General features: G+C 39.4%; 1 pseudogene; it reads right to left on the bottom strand.

Moving 5' to 3' along the window:
* Positions 1–278: 278 nt before the first annotated feature.
* On the bottom strand, positions 279–1,217 carry LOC129542760 (nuclear transcription factor Y subunit alpha pseudogene; annotated as a pseudogene).
* Positions 1,218–7,596: the final 6,379 nt, after the last annotated feature.

Here is a 7,596-nt window from a genome sequence, read left to right on the forward strand (position 1 = left end):
CCCTTGCATCATCCCAATCCATGAAATGTCAGTGTCACCAACAGTCTGAGATAAGTTCTGACTGAAAGGGTGAGACAAAGGCTTGCAACTTCAGTTTGCCAGACATCCTTGTAATTATAATACTGAGCCACTTATCAAAAACTAAGTGGTTTCTGTCCTGTAGAAAAGGGCACAATGTGATTGTCAGTGTCCCATCAGAAGCATTGATCAATATCCTTGCACTGTGGGAAACACTGTGAGGAGTATGACCTCAATCAGCTCTATTACATGGCCTGGGGTTAGGACACTTGGATGATCTGTGTCACAGCCTCTTCATCTGCTTGACTTGGATTCTACATATGGTGACTATTTTTTTCCTTTGGAGAGAAAAATCGTCTGCCTTCATCGTGCTTCCATGTCATGGCATGATGGTGCTGAGACTCATGCAAGTATTTCCTTCTTTCCTTTGGGATTTTCCCTTCTACCTCTAATTTAGCCCGAGCTTGCCTCCTCTTAAGTATAAGGTGGTACTGTTTGGCATTGACATAGAGAGGCTCTTCTTCAAGCATCTTCGGCCCAGGGAGAGGGGTTCTTTGGATTGCAGGCACGGAGCCAGCACCAGGTACCATCATGACCACCCCTCCTGAATTAACCACATTGCCTGCCACTGGAAATGTCACAGTGACAGTCCCTTGCACACTGCTGGTTGTATTGGTGTTGGCTTCCATATGAACAACCTGTGCTCCTGCCAGACTGGCTGTGGGGATGGTGATCATGCCTTGCTGGAGAATGGTGTCATCTGTGTTAACCGGCTGATAGACAATGGTCTGCCCTTCAGCAGTCTGTGCCACTTGCTGCCCCTGGAGAGCAATCTGCTGCTGTGTCTGAGTCTGGCCAGCAGTGACAGCTGTCCGGGGCTGCTGGATGATGATCTGCTGGGTCTGACCCTACTGGCCCTGCACTTGCACAGCCTGTCCACCCTGGATCTGGATCTGTCCTGGTGGGACCAACTGTATCTGCTGAAAACCCTATGTCCCAGACACAGGTACTTGCATGATGGTTTGAACTTGTCCACCAGGAAGAGCCTGGACCATGATGGGTTGGCCAGTTGATGTGACTAACTGGCCTCCACTGAGCTGTACCATTAACGGCTGCCCTTGGACCTGCTGCTGAGTCTGTCCAGCCCATACAATAATCTGCTCTGTTGAACTATTGCTGTTTGCTGTATACTCTTCCATGGTCCCTGCAAGTCAGAGTCCTGTCCACAGTCAGGTTCACCCTGGAGATCCTAGAAGACTGCCAGATGTACTCCATGCCTCTCTCCCCCAATTTGCTGCCTGTGCTGGTTGGTTCCAGTACCGGACCCCGAAACTCAATCAGAGGCTCGAGCCACTGCTGCCGACACCACTGCCACTGCCTCGCAAAACAGCAGTGGGTATTCCCAAAATCATGTGGGTATGGACAAAATTACATGACATATTACATATAAGATTATGTTTAAGTAATATAATGTCTAATCCTTATTAGACATTAAACCACAGAAGGACAGTATCTGTAACTTGTTTATGTATAATTTTTTAACATCTGTTGCTCAACATATAATAATGTTTATTAAATATTGAATCCATATAGGTTGACTGAATCTGCATTATAATTTTACATCTGAGAAAATGTTCTTTCATAAGAACATTAGGGACATAGCAAAGTGTGTATGGCAAAGTGATACAGTCATATATATATATATATATGAATTAACAAAAGCAGTTCCCGTCTTTTGATGGGGTATTCATGGTTTATAACATAAATGGCATTATTTTAAAGAGGGATAACTTAGGTACGGCATTGGGTTTTTTTTTCTTTTTGTAGCCTGAGCCAGTTGTAAAATAATGTAGCTTTTTACAACTGTGTATTTTATAGTATTTTTTCATTTGGTGAAATTTTAACTGTTAATGTTTTTGGCATTGTGCTTTGTCCCATTTATTAAATAAAAATTAAAAAAAAATTAGGGACATTTAACAAAATCACATACAAAAGTAGTGGTAGTAAAACAACTCTGAGGACTCTTAAAAAAAGCCTGATTTTTTTTAGCACTTTTTAAATTCTGGGATGTAAATCCTCCCACTATGGTCAAAGTAAAGTTGCTAATAGACGAACTTAGACTTGAAAATTCACTCTTACATCATTTATATAAATGCACTTTTCTGATGCATTAAAATATACCTATCTACTTGACATTTGTATCTCAAGGATAAAGATATACAAGAAGGCAAAGTGGTTGTCTGAGGAGGCTTTACAAATAGCTGTGAAAAGAAGAAAAGTGAAAGGCAAGGGAGAAAGGGAAAGGTATACTCAACTGAATGCAGTGTTCCAGAGAATAGCTAGGAGAAATAAGAATACCTTGTTAAATGAACAATTCAAAGAAATAAAGGAAAACAACAGAATAGGAAAGATTAGAGATCTCTTCAAGAAACTTCGAGATATCAAGGAAAATTTCATGCAAGAATGAGCATAATAGAGGACAGAAATGGAAAGTCTTAACAGAAACAGAAGAGATTAAGAAGAGGTAGCAAGAATACAAAGAAGATCTATACAAAAAAGGGCATAATGACCTGGATAACCACAATGGTGTAGTTACTCACTTAGAGCCAGACATCCTAGAGTATGAAGTCAATTGGGCCTTAGGGAGCATTACTACAAACAAAGCCAGTAGAGGTGACGGAATTCCAACTGAGCTATTCCCATTCTAACAGATGATGCTGTTAAAGTTCTGGACTCAATATGTCAGCAAGTTTGGAAAACTTAGCAGTGGCCACAGGACTGGAAAAGTCCAGTTCCCATTCCAATCCCCCAAAAGGGCAATGACAGAGAATGTTCAAACTACCATACAATTGCACCCATTTCCCATACTATCAAAATTATGTTCAATATTCTTCAAGATAGGCTTCAGCAGTATGTGAATTGAAAAATTCCAGATGTACAAGCTTAGTTTAGAAAAGGCAGAGGAACCAGAGAACAAATTGCCAACATTTGTTGGATCATGGAGAAAGCAAGGGAATTCCATAAAAAAAAAAAAAAGAAAGAAAACATCTATTTATGCTTTCATTGGCTATGCTAAAATCTTTGCCTGTGTGATTACAACAAACTGTGAAACATTCTTAAATAGATGGGAGTACCATACCACCTTATCTATCTACTGAGAAACTTGTATGCACGTCAAGAAATAGCATTTAGAACCGGACATGGGACTACTGGGAGGTTCAAAATTGGGAAAGGAGTACAATAAGGCTGCATATTGTCACCCTATTTATTTAATTTATATGCAGAGTACATCATGTGACAAGCCAGGTTGGATGAATCACAAGCTGGAATCAAGTTTTCCAGGAGAAAATATTGACAACCTCAGATATGCAGATGATACCACTCTAATGGCAGAAAGTGAATGGCAACTAAAGAGTTTCTTGATAAGGGTGAAAGAAGAGAATGAAAAAGCTGGTTTGAAACTCAATATTAGAGATGCATCACTTCCTGGCAAGTAGCAGGGGAAACAAAGGAAGAAGTGACAGATTTTGTTTTCTTGGGCTCCAAAATCACTGTGGATGGTGACTACAACCACAAAATTAAAAAACAAAACAAAAAAAAAAACACTTGCTCCTTGGACAGAAAGCTATGGCAAACCCAGACAGTGTATGAAAAAGCAAAGTCATCACTTTGCTGACAAAGCTATGGTTTTTCCTGTAGTCATGTATGGATGTGAGAGTTGGACCATAAAGAAGACTGAGTGGTGAAGAATTGATGCTTTTGAATTGTGGTGGCAGAAAAAACTCTTGAAAGTCCCTCAGATTGTAAGGAGATCAATGCAGTCAATCCGAAAGGAAATCAACCCTGAGTAAACCTTGGAAGAACTGATGCTGAGGCTGAATCTCCAATACTTTGGCCACCTGATGTGAAGAACTGACTCATCGGAAAATATCCTAGTTTTTTGAAAGACTGAAGGCGAAAGGAAAAGGGGTCAGCAGAGGATAGGAAGGTTGGATGGCATCATTGACTCAATGGACATGAAATGGAGCAAATTCTAGGAGACAGTGGAGAACAGAGGAACCTGGCATGCTGCAGTCCATGGACTCACAGAGTCAAACCCAACTTAGTGACTGAAAAACAACAACATCAAATCTACTTGGCATTTATATCTATCTCATATAAACTGAAAGTTGTTTGAAAGCAAATTGTAATCAAATTATTTTTTAAATGTCTTATAGTGTTTCACGGCATATTTTGAGTGAATGTTTTAAGTGAAAAAATAAAAAACAAACAGAACTGATTACAGGGGAGGAGGTTTAGCTGTTCAGTTTAAGCTCAGCTATCCACTGATGCAATCAATGAAATACTGAGTTTTTTTCAATTCAATATCTCACTTTGGTAATTTACCTAACAGCCTCCCATGAGGCAGCAAAATGATTCTTCAGTTAAAATGAGTGCCTCGTTATGGGTATTATTATCATGTTCAATACCACACTGGCTGTAACAATAGATATTCCAGTTTCTGTCTGTGTAAACTTAAGGATTCATTTAGCTTATCTAAGACTCAGCTTCCTCATTTGTGAAATAAAATCATAAAGATCTACCTTAGAAATTTGCTGTAATTGTGAAATGAAATTCTGTATGTCAATGGCTTAGAATAGGCTGACACATACTATGGACTTAATAAATGATAGCCATCATTAATTTCATGAAGAGTTTCTAAAAGAATAATGTATAACTATTTTAAAAATGCCTACAGATCTTAAATGAAGTAAAAGCACTGTGAGGAAATGGGTTGTTTTCAGGAAGCGATACACAGGACACTTCTATAGTGTTGGTAACAATCTGTTTCTTCTGTTGGGACTCTCCTGGAGTTTGCTCAAACTCATATTCATTGATTTGGTGATGCTATGCAACCATCTTGTCCTCTGTTGCCTCCTTTTCCTCCTGTCTTCAGTCTTTCCCAGCATCAGGGTCTTTTCAAATGAGTCAGTTCTTCACATCAGGTGGCCAAAGTATTGGAGCTTCAAGGTCAGCCAGTACTTCCAATGGATATTCTGGGATGATTTCCTTTAAGATTGACTGGTCTGACCTCCTTGCAGTCCAAGGGACTCTCAAGAGTTCTCCAACACCACAGTGCCAAAGCATCAATTCTTCATCACTCAGCTTTTTTTATGGTTCAGTTCTCACATCCATACATGACTATAGGAAAAACCATAGCTTTGACTATACTAATATTGTTATACATATGTATATACAAAGTCCTCTTAATGATTGCATTTTGCATATACATATTAGCTGTTTTCAGAAATAGTACTGTGAAAAAATTTTAATCTAGAATGGGACTGGAGAATATGAAATACAAAATCTCATGCATGCACTCTTAGTTTGCACTCTCAGAAAAACTGACCTTAAGAAATGAGACAGTGATTTCCATTAAATGCTCAGTGTACAGAAAACAAAGCATTATCTCCCAAACCATGGACATCCACCAAGAATTTATTTCCATCTTCAAGCTAATCATTACTGCTTAGACTCTGGCTGAGCTTCCCATTCTTTGCACTCTTCTCCTATAAGTATAGCACAACTCAAACCTTCATGGTACTCCCCTGTAGCTTACTATAGCATGTGTTTCTCAAATTGCAATTCCTATGGTAATTATAAATAATATCAGGTAAATTGCATTTGTTTCAGTTTACGTGTTTATCAAGACTGACGTTCAATGGTTTTAGAACGTGAGATTCAAAGGAGACAACTGCCAGATCCTGCCTCAGAATCAAAATTCAGTGAGGTACCCAAACTGAGATGCTTGCACTCAATGCTTTTTGGATTTCCTTCTTCTGATTTGATGAGCCCTCTCTCAAATTTTGAGCCCCTTCCTTTTGGTCAAGCTCTCCAACTTTATTCAGAATTTAGACAAAAGATTGTCCTTCTGGTGGGTACTTTTTTGATTTTTCAATTAGGATGTGCTTGGTTTAGATTTAAACTTGTAGATTTTACTAAAAGCAAAACTAAAACTAAAATACAATCTAGAATCACAATACTATTATAGGTATGTTTCAACTAGAGAAGATTATTTAAGATATTCACTGGGAAACAAATATTCCAAAATCAAACAAAATAGGATACAGTTCCCAGTGAATTTGAGGTTCTTGCTTTACTGCAAAATAATTCAGAGATGGAGTGGTAGGTAAGAAGTGGATTTACTTAGAGAGGAACACAGTCCACAGAGTGTGGGTCACCTCAGAAGGCAACAGAGTTTTTAAATATGACATGGTAAGTTTTTGGGACCAGTAATTTCATAGGCTAATGAATAGGAAGAATTTTACCCATTAAATTTTAAGGAAGGGACAGGACTTTCCAGAAATTGGGCCACCACCCATATTTTGAGGCCTTTTATGTTTGGTCTCAGAACCATCATGGTGCTGATGTGTGTGTTATTTAGATACGAATATATTACAATTATTGTTTGTTGAGGCTCAAAAGCTACTGAAAGTTGACTCTTTTGCCCAGTTGGACCCAGCAAAGTAAAAAGATCATGAACCAGGTATTGTCATATCCTACAGCTATGTCAGTTTTTAAGGTTGTGCCCTATTCCCTTCCCTCCTGTTTCGGTACCTGTTTTAATTGACAGGCAGAAGTATCTAGAGGCTCCAAAATTCCAAAATAGCTTCACTGCAAAAGGTTAATGAAAAATCAAAGATTCAATATCTACCTAAAATAAAAAACTGTAAGACTAGGTAGATCCTATTGTTCCCTCTCTATCTTCCTCTTTTTGAGTACATGTTTCTCTAATCTTGGGTCTAAATTTGTTACTGAGTCCAAGCTGCATCTGCTTACGACACACAGGTCAATAATTAGGAGACAGGTATTGAGGCAAGGAATAGCAAATTTATTCAGAAGGGTAGGTGTCCAAGAAGATGGTGGGCTAAAGTTGTAGAGTACCCTCTTATCACTGTCTGGATTCCAGTTTCTTTTATTGAACAGAGACGTAGAGGAGGTGAGGAAGTAAAGTAAAAAGACCATGAATCTTGCAAAATGTCTTCTGGTTTGGTCAGCCTTGGGTGGGGGATGTATTAATTTCTTCTTCCTTGCAGTTGTTCACAAGTGGAGAGGGTCAGAATGTCTCCCTGTGAGCTGAACAGAGACATTTTAGTTTAACATTCAGGCAAAGGAGCAGGGTTCTCAGAAGCAGGCAATTATGTATGCTTATAGCTATAAGCTGGAGAAGCCAATGGCACCCCACTCCGGTACTCTTGCCTAGAAAATCCCATGGATGGAGGAGCCTGGTAGGCTGCAGTCCGTGGGGTCGCTAAGGGTCGGACACGACTGAGCGACTTCACTTTCACTTTTCACTTTCACACTTGGAGAAGGAAATGGCAACCCACTCCAGTGTTCTTGCCTGGAGAATCCCAGGGACGGGGGAGCCTGGGTGGGCTGCCATCAGTGGGGTTGCACAGAGTCAGACACGACTGAAGTGACTTAGCAGCAGCAGCAGCATAGCTATAAACAGCATCATTTTAGAGATTATAATAACAAAAGCAACAGAAAGCAAGAGTTATAATAAAACAAACGGATCCAACATGGTGTCAAACTTTG

Source organism: Moschus berezovskii, chromosome 19 (genome assembly GCF_049115385.1).
Source record: "Moschus berezovskii isolate FMDL1 chromosome 19, NW_MosBer_1.0, whole genome shotgun sequence".
In the NCBI taxonomy this organism is placed as follows: Eukaryota; Metazoa; Chordata; class Mammalia; order Artiodactyla; family Moschidae; genus Moschus; species Moschus berezovskii.